Source organism: Mastomys coucha, unplaced genomic scaffold (genome assembly GCF_008632895.1).
Source record: "Mastomys coucha isolate ucsf_1 unplaced genomic scaffold, UCSF_Mcou_1 pScaffold13, whole genome shotgun sequence".
In the NCBI taxonomy this organism is placed as follows: Eukaryota; Metazoa; Chordata; class Mammalia; order Rodentia; family Muridae; genus Mastomys; species Mastomys coucha.
Window position 1 is genome coordinate 55,262,539 of NW_022196895.1, and position 15,231 is coordinate 55,277,769.

Below are 15,231 nucleotides of genomic sequence, written 5' to 3' on the forward strand. Positions count from 1 at the left end.
TTTCAGCTCCTTCAGTCTTTCCCTTAACTCTTCCATTGGGGTCCCAGTGCTCAGTCCAGTGGTTGGCTGCATACATCTGCATCTGTATTGGTCAGGCTCTGGCAGAGTCTCTCAGGAGACAGATATATCAGGCTCCTGTCAGAAAGCACTTCTTGGCATCAGCAATAGTGTCTGAGTTTGGTGTCTGCATATGGAATGAGCAGTCTCGGGATGGCTTTCTTTCAGTCTCTGTTCCACTCTTTGTCCCTGTATTTCCTTTAGACAGGAGCAATTCTGGGTTAATATTTTTGAGATAGGAGGGTGGCCCCATCCCTCAAATGGGGACTGTGCCTAACCTCTGGATATTGTCTCTACAGTTTTTCTCTTTACTTTGTTGGCTATTTCAGCTAGTATTACCTGAGGACCCAGCTATACCACCCCTGGGAATATACTCAAAAGATGCTCCAACATATAACAAAGACACATGCTCTACTATGTTCATAGCAGCCTTGTTTATAAAAGCCAGAAGCTAGAAAGAGTCCAGATGTCCCTCAACAGAGGAATGAATACAGAAAATGTGGTACATTTACACAATGGAGTAGTACTCAGCTATTAAAAGCAATGACATCCTGAAATTCACAGGCAAATGGATGGAACTACAAAATATCATCCTGAGTGAGGTAACTCAGTCACAAAAGAACACACATGGTATGCACTCACTGACAAGTGGATATTAGACAAAAAGCTTTGAATACGTATGATACAACTCGCAGACCATATGAAGCTCAAGAAGAAGGAAGACCAAAGAGTGGCTGCTTCAGTCCTACTTAGAAGGAGAAACAATATAAGCATGGGAGGTAAAGGAAGGGAGGAACTTGGAAGAAAGAGAGGAGTGGGAGAGAATAAAAGGGGGGCAGGATCAGGTGTGAGAGGAAATGGGGAGATGTACAGAGGGCCAAGAAATTGAAAAGAGGTTTGTAGCAGTAGGGGATGGGGAGCTGGGGGTAGCCACCAGAAAGTCCCAGATACGAGGAAAGGAAGAGCCTCCCAGGACACAATGGGGATGACATTAGCTGAAATAGAAAGAAATTTTAATAGAAACTTTTATACTCTTCATGAAGAGAAAAATGCTTTCAGGTACCTCAGTCAATGAATTGATGAGAGTAGGTGATTTGTTTTTAATTGTCTAAACTTACATAGTTAGTAAAATTTCAAGAAAACATTAAAACATGAGTAATCTTTACTATCTTGTTTGTCATGGTTCACAAAATTTAAAAATTTAGATTGCATACTTAACAGGTATTTAAAATGCTTCTTTAAAAGATAAGAGTTCCCTTTTATGTCTCTATAAACATACACCCTGGGACTTTATTTGAGTCTGTAACACTTTGCAGTATCTAATTTCTGCTTCTTAAGAAAATACAATATTTTTTTTTACACATCCAGAACAGTGACTGAAATGCAGTAGGTGTTCAAAGATTGCTTTTTATATACTAATAATGTTCTATTTTCCTAGCTGTTTAACATCACTGATCACCTAGTGCCTTGGGTCCTGTTGACACATACCAATAGCCAAGTAATCTAAATCCATGCAGGGAACCTAACAGTCATTGTCTAAGTGCTATGCAAGGCAAGTAGCCTGGTAGATTCTGTGGTGTTTATTTCATTGTGTCCCCAGAACCCACCTATGGAAAAAAATAGCTAAGACAGTACCACCATCACACCCTGGCCAACTTTGCTTGTCAACATCTATAGATCCAAGTTTTGGCTAAGTTCCAAAATGCTTTTTTTCTGTACATACCACAATCAGTGCTAGGCATTATGTGTTAAATATTAGGAAGGAAATTTGTTTGTAAAAATGATGTATTTGGAGATTAACAATTTGAAAATTTATCTGTCAAAACTGTTACAGACATCTTTTAGTACAGAACTCCAGATGGCTTCAGCATTTTAGGTTTATTCTCTTTGTTATGCAACATTCATTAACCTTCCCTATCCAAAATACCAGCTCTGACAAACTTAGAAAACTTTAGAAAGGATGGTTGTGATGTGCTCCGTGTAAATAGTCGGAACCACTTAAAACTGAACTACACTCACCATCAACCCTGCATGATATTCAATTCCAAGAGCCAACATATAGGCATTCTATATCTTTATCCTCCTTAATGAATTTATAGAAGCCAGAAATTGATTATTTGTGTCTCCAAGGTTTAAACTTTAAAAAGCATGTATGTGAAGATAATCAATATTTAAATCAATATTTAAAATATTAATAGAATACAGATATATAGATATCCAGAGACATTTTAAAGGAAAAACAAAACAAAGCAGAACCACTCAGCTTCTTTTATTGATTGATTGATTGATTTTACATATTAAGCCACTAACTGAGTTTTATAAGCCTCAACTTTACCTCATTTCTACTTGCCCAGGGAAATATATTTAAAGTTTAAACAGAATAATTCATTATGTATCAAATGTATCTGGAACAGATCCCTTAGACAAATTTTGCTGTGTAGCCCAGGTTGGTCTCAAATTCCTGATCTTCCTGTATCATCCATAGGACTACTGGATTTAAACATGTCACTACACGCAGCTTTTTCTTCCTTTCCCATTTGTTTGTTTATTTATGTTTATATTTAGATAGTTTTTCTGAGACAGGGTTTCTTTGTATAACAGTCCTGGGTATCCTAGAACTCACACTGTAGCCTAGGCTGGCTTCAAACTTAGAGATCTACCTGCTTCTGCCTCCTAAGTGCTAGTATTAAAGTCCTGTGCTACAATTGTCCAACTTCAGTCTATTTAAGAGTCATCATAACTTGCATTCCTATACCTCTGCTGGGCATATACCCAGAAGATGCTCCAACATGTAATAAGGACATATGCTCCACTATGTTCATAGCAACCTTATTTATAATAGCCGGGAGCTAGAAAGAACTCAGATGTCCTTCTTCAGAGGAATAGATACAGAAAATGTGGTACATTTACCCAATGGAGAAATACTCAGCTGCTAAAAATGATAAATTCATGAAATTCTTAGACAAATGGATAGAACTAGAAAGTATCATTCTGAGTGAGGTAACCCAATCACAAAAGAACACACATGGTATGTACTCACTGATAAGTAGATATTAGACCAAAAGCTCCAAATAACCAGGATACAATCCACAGATCACATGAAGCTCAATAAGAAGGAAGACCAAAGTGTGGGCGCTTCAGTCCTTCTTAGAAGAACAAAATGCTCACAGGAGCAAATATGGAGATAAAGTGTAGAGCAGAGACTAAAGGAAAGGCCACCCAGAGATTGTCCCACCTGGGGATCCATCCCATATACAGTTACCAAACCCAGACACTATTGTGGATGCCAAGAAGTGCCTGCTGACAGAAATACAGCCTGATATGGCTGTAATCTGAGAGGTCCTGCCAGAACCTTATAAATACAGAGGTGGATGTTAGCAATGAATCATTGGACTGAGTGTGGGGTCCCTGATGGAGGAGTTAGACAAGGGACTGAAGGAGATGAAGGGGTTTGCAACTCCATATAAAGAGCAACAATAGCAACCAACCATAGTCCTCAGAACTCCCAGGGACTAAGCCATCAACAAAGAAGTACACATGACTCCAGCTGCATATGTAGCAGAGGATGGCCTTGTCATGCACCAATGGAAGGAGAGGTCCTTGGTCCTTTGAAGGCTTGATAGATGCTTCAGTGTAGGGGAATCGAGGGCAAGGAGGTGGGAGTGGGTGGGTAGGTGGAGGAACACTCTCATAGAAGCAGGGGGAGGGAGAATGTGATAGGGTGTTTCTGGGTGGGAGGGAAAGCAAGAAAGGGGATAACATTTGAAATGTAAATACAGAAAATATCCCATTAAAAAAAAAAAGAATCACCATAGCTATAATGAATTCTCCTTATTTACTTAAGAGCTCGTTCAATTGATATGCCAAAACTGGCTTTCAGGAAACAAATGTGAAATGTCCAAGAATTTTGTGGGACAGTTATTAAAGCCATAATAAAACATTAAATGTATAACCTGATAAATTGTATAACTCATGAGTGTAACAGGCACTAAGAAACATCGCCTAATGATCTTAGGGTGTTATATACCATCTTAGCTTGAAATTGCTTACATGAATCACAGGGGTGTGGTGGCAATGCTCTGTACTGTTGAGCCATTGGGACTCTCTTCCCCAATCAGCATCTAGTGATATCATGTTAAGAACTGGGAAGTGACAACCATGGGATAGTCCCAGCACGTATGTCAGCAAATTGCACAAACTGGGGCCTTTCATCGTGCACCTGACAGTCACTTACTGAATCTTATTTGTGACAGGAAATACAAAAAAATGTTGTGAAACATCTACTCATAAAAGTGACTAAGGAACTGTTGTAAAAAGTCAATGTCCCCCAATTCACGGGGTATGTAATCATGCCATAGGAGCCAGTCATAAGAGCTGTTAAGAACCAAAGCAAAACAATTTAAGGAAATAACAAATAAATAGCATAGCTTATATTATAGCTTGTATTATAAATACACACGGAGTTCTTGTTAGTATAAATAATGTTATAAATTTATAAATAAGGTAAAATAGAGAAGTCTTACCTATTGAAGATTCCCAAATAACGTGTGGAATCATTTCTGTCACTGCCTCAATGAAACAGGAGTCTGATGCTTACGTGGCGTAAGCACCCAGTGTCAATATTCTAAAGTCAGAAGACTGTATTTGGGACTTCAACCTTGACTTAATAAAGAGTATACATAATAAGGAAATCTTGGGCTAAGCCAATATTCTCTGTTAGAGAAGCTGCAAGTAAAACTAATATTAATCTGGGCTTAATTTATAGGTGAGGCTAAACAATTAGACCAGAGTTATAAATCTGTCCAGTGACACAATTATGATTTAAATATATTTTAAATAAATATGACATAAATGTGCTTCTTTAAATAGCCATTTATACTAGTTTCAAAATTAATTCTAATTAATGCTTCTGTTTTGCTAATGTCTCTGGGTTTTGAGACACAAATGTTAATTGTGTCCTCTAAGACAATGCCTTTAATTACTTTTAGCCATTTAACATAGGCTTAATATAATTAAAAACCACCAGGGACTGGCCTGGTGAGATGGCTCAGCAGTTAAAAGCACTCACTGTTCTTCCAGAGTATCTGGGTTCAATTCCCAGCACCCACATGGCTGCCTCCCACAAGCATCTGTAACACTAGTTTCAAGAGATCTGATGCCTTTTTCTGGCCTACAGAATTATTGAATGCATTTGGTATGAAGACCAACATGCAAATAAAATGCACATTAACTAAAAAATAATAAAGCAATAGTGAAATCCTTTTCCTTGCTTGCACACAATCATATTTGGTGGTACTCTGTTTAGTTTTTGTTTTTGTTTTGTGGGGGTTGTTTTGTTTTGTTTTTCTAAAATACCCAAACCCACAGCACTCATTTAAAATGTATCTTTTTGTATTCAGGTTTCTGTCATCATTACATTTTATAGTTCTGTTTCTTAGCATGTGTTCTTAGCTCATGTAACACAAGAGCCTTACCGCCTTCTTCCTCTTTATCATGCTGTGTGGCCAGGGAGACTTCACATTATTTTGTGTGCTTCCAAAAGAAGTATGCTCAAACCTTGAAATTCATGTTTTTCAATGTGATCTGACCAATAGTTTTAAGAATTAAAGCATTTACTTAGGCTCGAAATAATGCTACAACTGTAGGTACCAAAGTGCTTAATGAAATTGACCTGTGTTAGTAATAGAAGTCTGGAAATAGCAGAAGCAAACAACTGATAAAGCTCAGTGCATAACCTCAAGAATAACAGGATAGATCACTGAAACTAGGAGAGGACTTAAACTCAGAAATGACATAGGAGACATTACAGTTGTTAATATAGAAGGCCTCCAGAACATAAAAGAATGCTACAGACAATATCATACCAACAAATTGGATAACCTATAAAATGATGGATAAATCCTTGACACATAAATCCTCCCAAGATAGAATCACAATCAGGTAGAAAAATCCTAATAGACCAATAATAAATAAAAAGATGATCCCGCATTATTCATAGCAAAAGGCCAGGATCTAAAGAGCTTTTGTGACTGCATTCCTCCCAACAATTAAGACACTTTAATAACAACCCTGCTTCTTAAACTTCATTTAAAAATTGAAGAAGGAATCTGTATTAGTCACTCTTCTACTGATGTAATAAAAACACTATGACCAATACAACTTATAGAAGAAAACATTTCTTTGGAACTCAACAGTTCCAGAGGCTTGGAGTCCGTGAGAGTTGAGAGAGAGGAGGTTGTAGACGGTAGGTACAGCAGCTGAGAGCTCACATCTCAGACTCAAGCAGGAGGCAGAGAGCTAACTTGAAACGGTGTGAGTCTTTTGACACTTCAAAGTCTGCTCCAGGATCATATTCATCTGTCACTGCCTCCCCAACCTCATCTTATGGTCCCCTCACCCCATCATCCTACCAACCTCATCTCTTCTTTGTCGCTTAAATTCAATTTAGTCCTTTCATATGTGCATAAATGTACTACCATCTGTTGGGGTGCAGACAACATGTCAGAGAGCAAGTCGAGTGACTCTCCGTCCCACCCAGCAGCCCCACCCATAGCAGGTACTCACACTTACTTAAACTTGGCATTTTGGCCAGCTAGAAGTCTCTGCATTAACCACTACACACTATGAAAGGAAGCTTCTCTGACCAAGCTTTAGAGCAGCAGTAATTCTGAGAGTAAACATGAATATTTAGAAGGCAGTTTGACAGCAGGATCATTTAGTAAATGAACAACAGTAGGTTTCCTCACAGGGCCTATTGTCTCCCCAGTCATGGGCTTTTTTTACAGTACAGTGCCAGTTATAAAACCCCTCCTATGTAGCAGTCCTCATCTCCAATTAGAATGTGGTTGGTTACCCCATAACCATTATGCCATCACTGAGCCTGACTGACTACCACTTGTCAGCAGGTCATTATGATAGCATGCAGAGTAAGCTGGGTAAGGCAATTGATATCCTTTTATTCTCCAGCAACTTCCATTGCTCTTCTGGCTCTGGGAAAGCTAGACAGCAGAGAGAGTTTCCTGGTCAGGTTGAGATCGATTTCTCTATGGCTTACAGACAAAATAAGAAGTAGTTTTAGCAGTAGGGTATTACCATCTATGCTTGTTAGTTGCATGCCAACTTGACACAAGATAGAGTCATTGGAAAGGAGTCAACTGAGAAAATGCCTCTATAAGATTCAGTTGTAAGATATTTTTTTAATTATAATGATTGATGGGGGAGGGCCCAGCCCATTATGGGTGCTGCCATTCCTGGGCTGATGGTCCTAGATTCTGTAAGAAAGCAGACTGAACAAGCCATGGGGAGCAAGCCTGTGAGTAGCATGGTCTCTTGCATCAGCTCCTGCCCCCAGGTTCCTGTTCTACTTAAGTTTCTGTCCTGACTTCCTTGGATGACAAACAGTGATATGGAAGTATAATCCAAATAAACCCTTTCCTCCACACCTTACATTTTGTTCATGGAGTTTCATTACAGCAGTAGAAACACTCACAGACCATTTATATGTCTGTTAGTATATGACCAAGAGCAATGGCAATAGCTTGGGGTGTTTGGGTGCCTCTGCCCCCCTTCAACAAAGAACTCATATAGGAGGTACACTGTGCTGAGAGAGATTAGTATTGAATGATGAGTGTCTATGGGGACAGTGTTGTTCAGCAATGCATAGTACTTAAATCTCTCTTCCCACACATATAATTATATCTATTTTTAGTTATTTTATTTTAATTAAACTATAATTCCATTATTTTCCCCTTCTCTTTCTTCCCTTGCAACCCTTCCCTTCTTATCTTCCTCTGATCCCTCCATATCCTCCTTCATATCCTGTCTCCAATTCATGGACTCTTTATAATTGCTACATATAATTATTCATAAATATATAAATACCATCTGCTGAGTCTTTTGTATTGCTGGTATGTGCATGATTTCAGGGCTGACAGTTGATACTGGATGAGCAATGAGAGGACTCATCCTTGGGGAAAAGTAGTACTTCTCTCTCTGCAGTCATTAGATGCTGGCAGTTCTTTGTTTAGGAGTGAGGTTCTGTGAGACATTCTCCTTTTATATTAGCATGCCTATTGGTGTTGCCATTTTAATTTTTCCCAAGAATTTTATACTATAGAAATAAGTATGGAAAATCTTCAAAGCTGAAAGTAGATCTATGACAAGATAAAGCTAAACTATTCTTGGGCAAAACATTCTACATCTTCTAACAGTGATATTTGCTCATTCATGTTTATTGCTTCTGTATTCATAATAGCCAGAAATTAGAAACAGACTAGATGTCCACCAACTAATGAAACACACAATGGAATGCTATTCAGATGTAAAGAAAAATGAAGTTATAATATTTTCAGGTAAGGGAAGGTAACTAAGTAAGGTAAATATTGTATATTTTCTCTCATATGTGGATGTTATCTTTTATGCTTTGGACATGTGTGTTTTATTTAGCGTACCCACAGAGTTTTTAAGTTAGCTTTAAAGCTAGTGGACTTGAAAATGTGTACTCATATATTGCATTTTTTTCATATATCCCTAGTATTGGTTGACCTATCCCCCTACCCTCTTATCTCCTAATCTCCCCAAGCTCACTTAAATCTTTAACCCTTACCCTTAGTTTACCCCCATTTTTATTACTTCTGTGTTCTACTATCAACTTTAACAAGATTCCCCCCCCCATATCTAAATTATTATTCTATTCTTTGAAGAGAAGCCACGATCAAGGCAAATAGCAGAAGAAAACATTTAATTTTGGACCTACTTAGAGCTTCAGAGGATTAATCCATTATCATTATGGTGCTGATCATGGTAGCAGGCAAGTAGGCATGCTGCTGGAGAAGAAACTAAGAGCTCATCCTGACCCACAGACAACAGTCAGAAGGAGTAGGCCTAGTAAGGTCCTTTGAAACTTCAAAGACCATTCCCAGTGACACACCTCTTCCAATTAGACCACACTTACTTCAACAAGACCACACCTCCAATCCTTCTAAAAAGGTTCATCAACTGGGGACTAAACTTGCAAACATAATAGCTTATCCAGGATGGGGAATGGCATTCTCTTTCAAACCACCATGTGCTGGTTAGGGGATTTCCATAGGTTCTCACGCACCCTTCATTTTGGTTGAGCCTTCTACTAACCCATCACTTCCATATACTCAACTCTAAAAGAAGAATCTTTAACATCCAGCTTTATTTAATTCAAACTCTTCAAGATATCAATATCAACACTTTTCCCCAACTGATTTCTCATAGTGAGTATGACATCTAATCTTAGTTGTCAAATTGCCGAACCTTTGAAGAGAAAATCTCAGTTGAAGAATTTCTTCCTAAACTGGCTTATGGAGGTGTCTGGGTCATATTTTCTTTCTCTTTCTTTCTTTCTCCTTCCTTCCTTCCTTCCTTCCTTCCTTCCTTCCTTCCTTCCTTCCTTCCTTCCTTCCTTCCTTCCTTCCTTTCTTTCTCTTTCTTTCTTTCAGTCTTTCTTTCTTACTTTTTTTTTTTTTTTTTGAGACAGGGTTTCTCTGTATAGCCCTGGCTGTCCTGGAACTCACTCTGTAGGCCAGGCTGTCCTTGAAATCAGAAATCTGCCTGCCTCTGCTTCCCAAGCGCTGGGAATAAAGGCATGTGCCACGACTGCATGGCCACATTTTCTTAATTGCAAATTACTATAGGAGAGTTGAGCCCACTATTGGCATACCAACCCTAGGCAGGGGGACTTGAGGTCTCTAAGAAAAGTAGCTGAAAGTAAGCCTGGGAACAAGTCAGTAAGCAAAATTTCTCTATAGTTTCTGCTCCATGTGCTTGCCCAGTCACATCTTACTATGGGCTACAACCAGTAAGATGAAATAAATAATTTCTTTCACAATTTCCCTTTGGTGCTGGTATTTATCACAGCAACAGAAAGCAAAACACACTGAGACTACAGAGAAATCCTGCCTCTCAGGGGCTGAGTTGTTTCAAGTCTTGGAATATCTCATTATAAGGTATTTGCACCAATGGCTCAGGCTCTAAGATCAACTATTGACAGATGGGATCTCATAAAGTTGAAGTTTCTGTAAGGCAAATGACACTGTCAATAGGACAAAAAGGCAACCTACAAATTGGGAAAAGGTGTTTACCAACCCTACCTCCAATAGAAAGCTAATATCCAATATATACAAAGAACTCAAGAAGATAGACTCCAGAGAATCAAATACAGAATTCTCAACTGAGGAATCTGGAGTGGCCAAGAAATGTTCAACATCCTTACTCATTGGAGAAATGAAAATCAAAACAACCCTGAGAGTCCACCTCACAACAGTCTAAAGGAAATACAAGGACAAAGAGTGGAGCAGAGACTGAAGGAAAGGCCATCCAGAGACTGCTCCATCTAGGAATTCATCTCATATGCAGACACCAAACCCAGACACTATTGCTGAAACCAAGAGCTTGCTGACAGGAGCCTGGTATAGTTGTCCCCTGAGAGGTTCTGTCAAAGCCTGACCAATACACATGTAGATGCTTACATCTGACTGAGCACAGGGTCCTCAGTGGAAGAGTTAGGGGAAGAACTGAAGGAGCTGAAGGGGATTGCAACCCCATAGGAAGAACAATATCAATCAACTAGACCACCCAGAGTTCCAGGGTTCTCAACCAAAGAATACACATGCAGGGACCCATGGTTCCAGCTATATATGTAGCAGAGGATTACTTTATTTGGCATCAATGGTAGAGGAGGCCCTTAGTCCTATGGAGGCTCTATGTGCCCCAGTATATGTGGATGCTAGGGTTATAAGGCAGGAACGTGTATGTGAGGGAGTGTAACACCTTCATAGAAGCAGGGGGTGGAGAGATGGGATGGGGGATTGCAGAGAGGGACAACATTTGAAATGTAAATAAATAAATAATTATCTATAATTAATAAGTCACTAGGAGAAAATAAGGCTCTCCTGTATTTAACATATCTTCCTAATTCTCCACCTAAAAAGTAATGAATATTCAGAAAATCTAAAGATGAATAACAATGGCTTCATATGAAAATTGTTACATTTTATCTTCCCAACTATACCATATACTGGTATTTTCTCAAGACAGAAAATATTTTCTCTTCCTCCTCTCCCCATCTTTCTTCCCATTTTGCTCCCTCTTTCTTTTTAATAAGGACTACTACATGGTAATTTCAAGTATTTTAATTATAAAACATAATCAAACACAAAATTAAGAATATTTCTTTCCAAGCATTTTTATATTTCTTCATTGAAAATACTCCTTTAGATATAAAGGCTAGTGACTACTGTGATAATCATATGGATTCTATAATTCCAATTTAATAATTCTTATGAGATCAGATGAGATTGAATGCATTCTGGGTGGTATAGACATAGAATCCATTTAACAATTCTATGATTAAACCCATTGATGGCTTTTTTTAACTGACATTGGCTATTGTTTGAAATGCTATGAGCTATTAACTCCATCTCTGTGTTGAATCCTGTTAAACTATAAGTCTTGTCACATGTTGATCAGATTACATACTGCAGTTTTCTCTGTTGTAGAATGACATGTAGAAGGAGTTATACAGAATTCAGTCTTTCTCAGCCTAACAATGATTTCACCAATCATATATGCCATATCATACTTCCCTTGTTTAGTCACCAGTTAGCTGGCTAATCTACCAACTGGAGGACATTTGCATCTTTTTCAGATTTTCACACTTATGAATATGCCTACTCATAGATTTTTTCTGTGAAGATCCATCTCCTTTCACTTGAATACATGCTTAGGAGGCATGGATAGAGAGTTTAGTAGATATTTAATTTGCAAATTGCCAAGCTGCTTTTCATTTGCCGTCTCATCAGCAATGCTGAGCAATTCTAGTTGCACAGATTGGCTTCTTTTGGAATTTATTATGTTGATTGTACTCTACTTAGTCTAATTTAGGCACAGTGGTGTGCACCACTGAGGTTAGTATGTGTTGCCTTAGTGTTGAAAGTTACACATCGTGCTTGCTAGTGCTTATTGGCTGCTCTTAGTTTGTCTGTTCACATAGCTCGCCTGCATTTGAGTATTTACTTAATGAGAATTTGATAATTCTTTGTAATTCTGAGCCTACGCTTACTATGTTTTAAACATGCTTTTTAAACATCTTCTCACATTATGGAGCTTCAATGGTCATTTTTCCAGATAGTTTTTAAAAGACTGTATTTTATATACAAAATAATTTTTGCTTCATTTTATCCATTTAAGAAATATAAATCAGTGATCCATTGGGAAAAAGTTAATTTTTTTTTTACAAATGAATGTCTAATATTCAAATGTAATCTGTTAAAAGTATTTTTATCTGTTGAACTGTTTTTGTCCTTAGTCACAGATCAATAGTCTATAGCCAAGGGAGGTTTATATCTCCACACTTTTTTTGTTGGGTTTATCTGTATATTTATCATTTTGCAGTATCCTGCTCTTGATTATAGATTTTTGATATGTACAGAATTGCAATGATGTGATACATCCTTATTTATCTATTTATGTAAATAGATATATAGATGGTAATTTTAATAACAATCAAAACCCCTTTTCAAACTTAATTTGGTTACTCTAGTTAACCCATCCACTTTTCATTTATATGAATTATAGAATTGATTTATTAATACTATAAAAATATTCAAAAATCTTGTTGGATTTTCTCATTTGAGATTTTGTAATGTCTATAGATAGGTTTGGAAGAATCTGGCATTGTCTCAGCAGTATTGAGTCTTCAATATGTAAACACGGTACACTACTCTCTATATCTTTCAATGACATTTGATTATTTGTCAGCTGCTCCTTGGGGACTGAAACTTTAGATAGTGCTTATAAACTTATAATTAAAGGAAAAGAAGGAAGAATACTTTAATATGTTCTTGTTTGTGTTTCTCTACCCACTGGGAAATCAAATGGAAATGTCCCGGGAAACACTAGCTACTATCATAAATGTTAACCTTACACTGTATGTGGCAATTCCATTCTTTCCTCTTACAAAGGAGTCATGAAATACATTTTAACTATTGAAACATCTTTATCTTTAAGGTGTATCATTTTAAGTTTGAAAGCTGTGAAATTATCTGAAAAGTGTAGATTTCTATAACATTACTTTGCTTTTTGAAAATATAACTTAATATGTACTGTACAGTTTTACTTCTCGCCATAAATTCTGAAACAAAATATGGATATACTTTTCAAATTCAATATACACCATAACTTCTATGTGAAAAATTGGGACTATAATAGTACTTTTAAGCCGGGCAGTGGTGGCACACACCTTTAATCCCAGCACTTGGGAGGCAGAGGTAGGAGGATTTCTGAGTTTGAGGCTAGCCTGGTCTACAGAGTGAGTTCCAGGACAGCCAGAGCTATGCAAAAAAACCCTGTCTCAAAAACAAACAAACAAACAAAAATAGTACTTTTAAATATTTCCTTATAAATATTAATGGGAATTATCTGGATATAGAAATCAAAAGGATTGTTCATGCTTTGTACTATGGCTATTGAGAATATCTTCCATGTTGTTGCTAAAAACATGAGAATTGTTACGTAAATATTTACATATAATTTTGTACCACACCTAGTTATATCACTAAGCCATTATTAGCCTGTACTTAGCATTTGAAAGCAGCTTTCATATGCTTTAGAGATTTAGAGAAAATCTGAATTTTGTTACTTTTTCTCATAGAACTGTGTCATATAAAGGGGAGAAAATCCCTTAAGAAAGAATGCAGTATTAGGACATTCTTTATTGCTGTTATTTAATTTGGATTAGCTTGTTTTGCAAAAGAACATTCAAATGAATAAGAAAGATTTCCACTTCATTGAGTGTATTATATAAATCCTTTAAACTCTGGACATATATTTGGCCTTGGCACCCATGGGGGTGTATGTACTGCATATTAATAATTAAAGTGTCACCCTTTTCATCCTTACAGAAAAGCCTTTTGCTTCTGGGATTCTCTGCAGTGCTGCGGCTGAGCATCTTCAGTATTATCGCTTAAGTCTTTTTCCTTTGCCTCGCATGTTTAAGAGTCGTTCGGACGTGCCATCCATGAGAAGTGCTGCATTTACACTTTGAAAGTTACAGCATGGGAGTAGGATACAGACAAATGTGTTTCTTCCTTTTAAAAACGAGCCCGAAGTTTTATTTGTTCATTCCTTGCATACGAAGTGGTCTTTGGCAACCTCTTTCTGGCTGGAATATCTTTGTCATAGACCTTAACTGCTACACAACTACAACTACTTTCCCGGGGTTTCCCTTTCCAACAGAGGCCTATTCTTTCTCCTAGGTCCTTGTCATCAGCCTTAGGTGGGTTAATTTGCTGCTTAGTAAAAAGTGCCTTCACCAACTTGACATGCTTATCACAGCTGCATGCAAGCACATGCAGGTGGGTTTGGTGCCTGTTGAAAGCTCTGGCAGCTGGGCTAGCTCCACGAGCTGAGCTCTGGTGGAGGCAGGCTGCCTCTACCACCTTTTTGCAAAGCAGAATTCAGGTCCATTATGCTTCTAGCAACAATGCCTCCCTTCACTGTGGTGTAAGCTTCCTGATGAAGCTGAATCTTGAATGCACAGGAGCCTCTCTGACTCTGCTGGCTGGGCAGAGGTAGGGAAGAAAAGCATTTCTCGTCATTGCTCATTATTTTATTACCAACCTTGGTCTGTCTAAGTAGTACTGGAAATTTCTTAAGTTATAAGATGTTTATTCTGAAAACAAATGTATGCCCAAACATGAACTGATCAGAACAAGAACAGATATGCCCAAGTGGTTGTGGAAAAAAAAATTAAAAGCAACACAGCCTTAACCCAACACAAAGTACTACAGGAAAGCAAGAAATGCTGAGGGTTGGAGCCTCTGCATCTGTCTGTTTTCTGTGCCTTTTCTTTGACTCTATTCCTTATGTTTGTTGGTTTTCTCCTGTTCAGATTTGCTTGATCTTATTGTAACTCATAATTCCTTTTATTTTGTTATCTCTCAGATGTCTAAAGAGAGCTAGAATGGATCTGGAAGGGAGGAAGGATGGAAAGGATGTGGAAAGAGTAGAGGAACGGAAGACTATATTTAGATTATAATGTATGAAATGAATCCATTTTCAATACAAAAAGGTTTCAATATATTTTAATAAAAATAATAATAATTTTAAACCACAGTTTGGACCTCCTACAAAAGATGAGATAGG

At 37.7% G+C, this 15,231-nt stretch overlaps 1 long non-coding RNA gene across 1 annotated transcript; it reads left to right on the forward strand.

The window, feature by feature from the left end:
- Positions 1-8,310: 8,310 nt before the first annotated feature.
- Positions 8,311-14,237, forward strand: LOC116087203. The gene is made up of 2 exons (XR_004117315.1): positions 8,311-8,408; positions 13,989-14,237. It is a non-coding gene; the product is annotated as an uncharacterized LOC116087203 (long non-coding RNA).
- Positions 14,238-15,231: the final 994 nt, after the last annotated feature.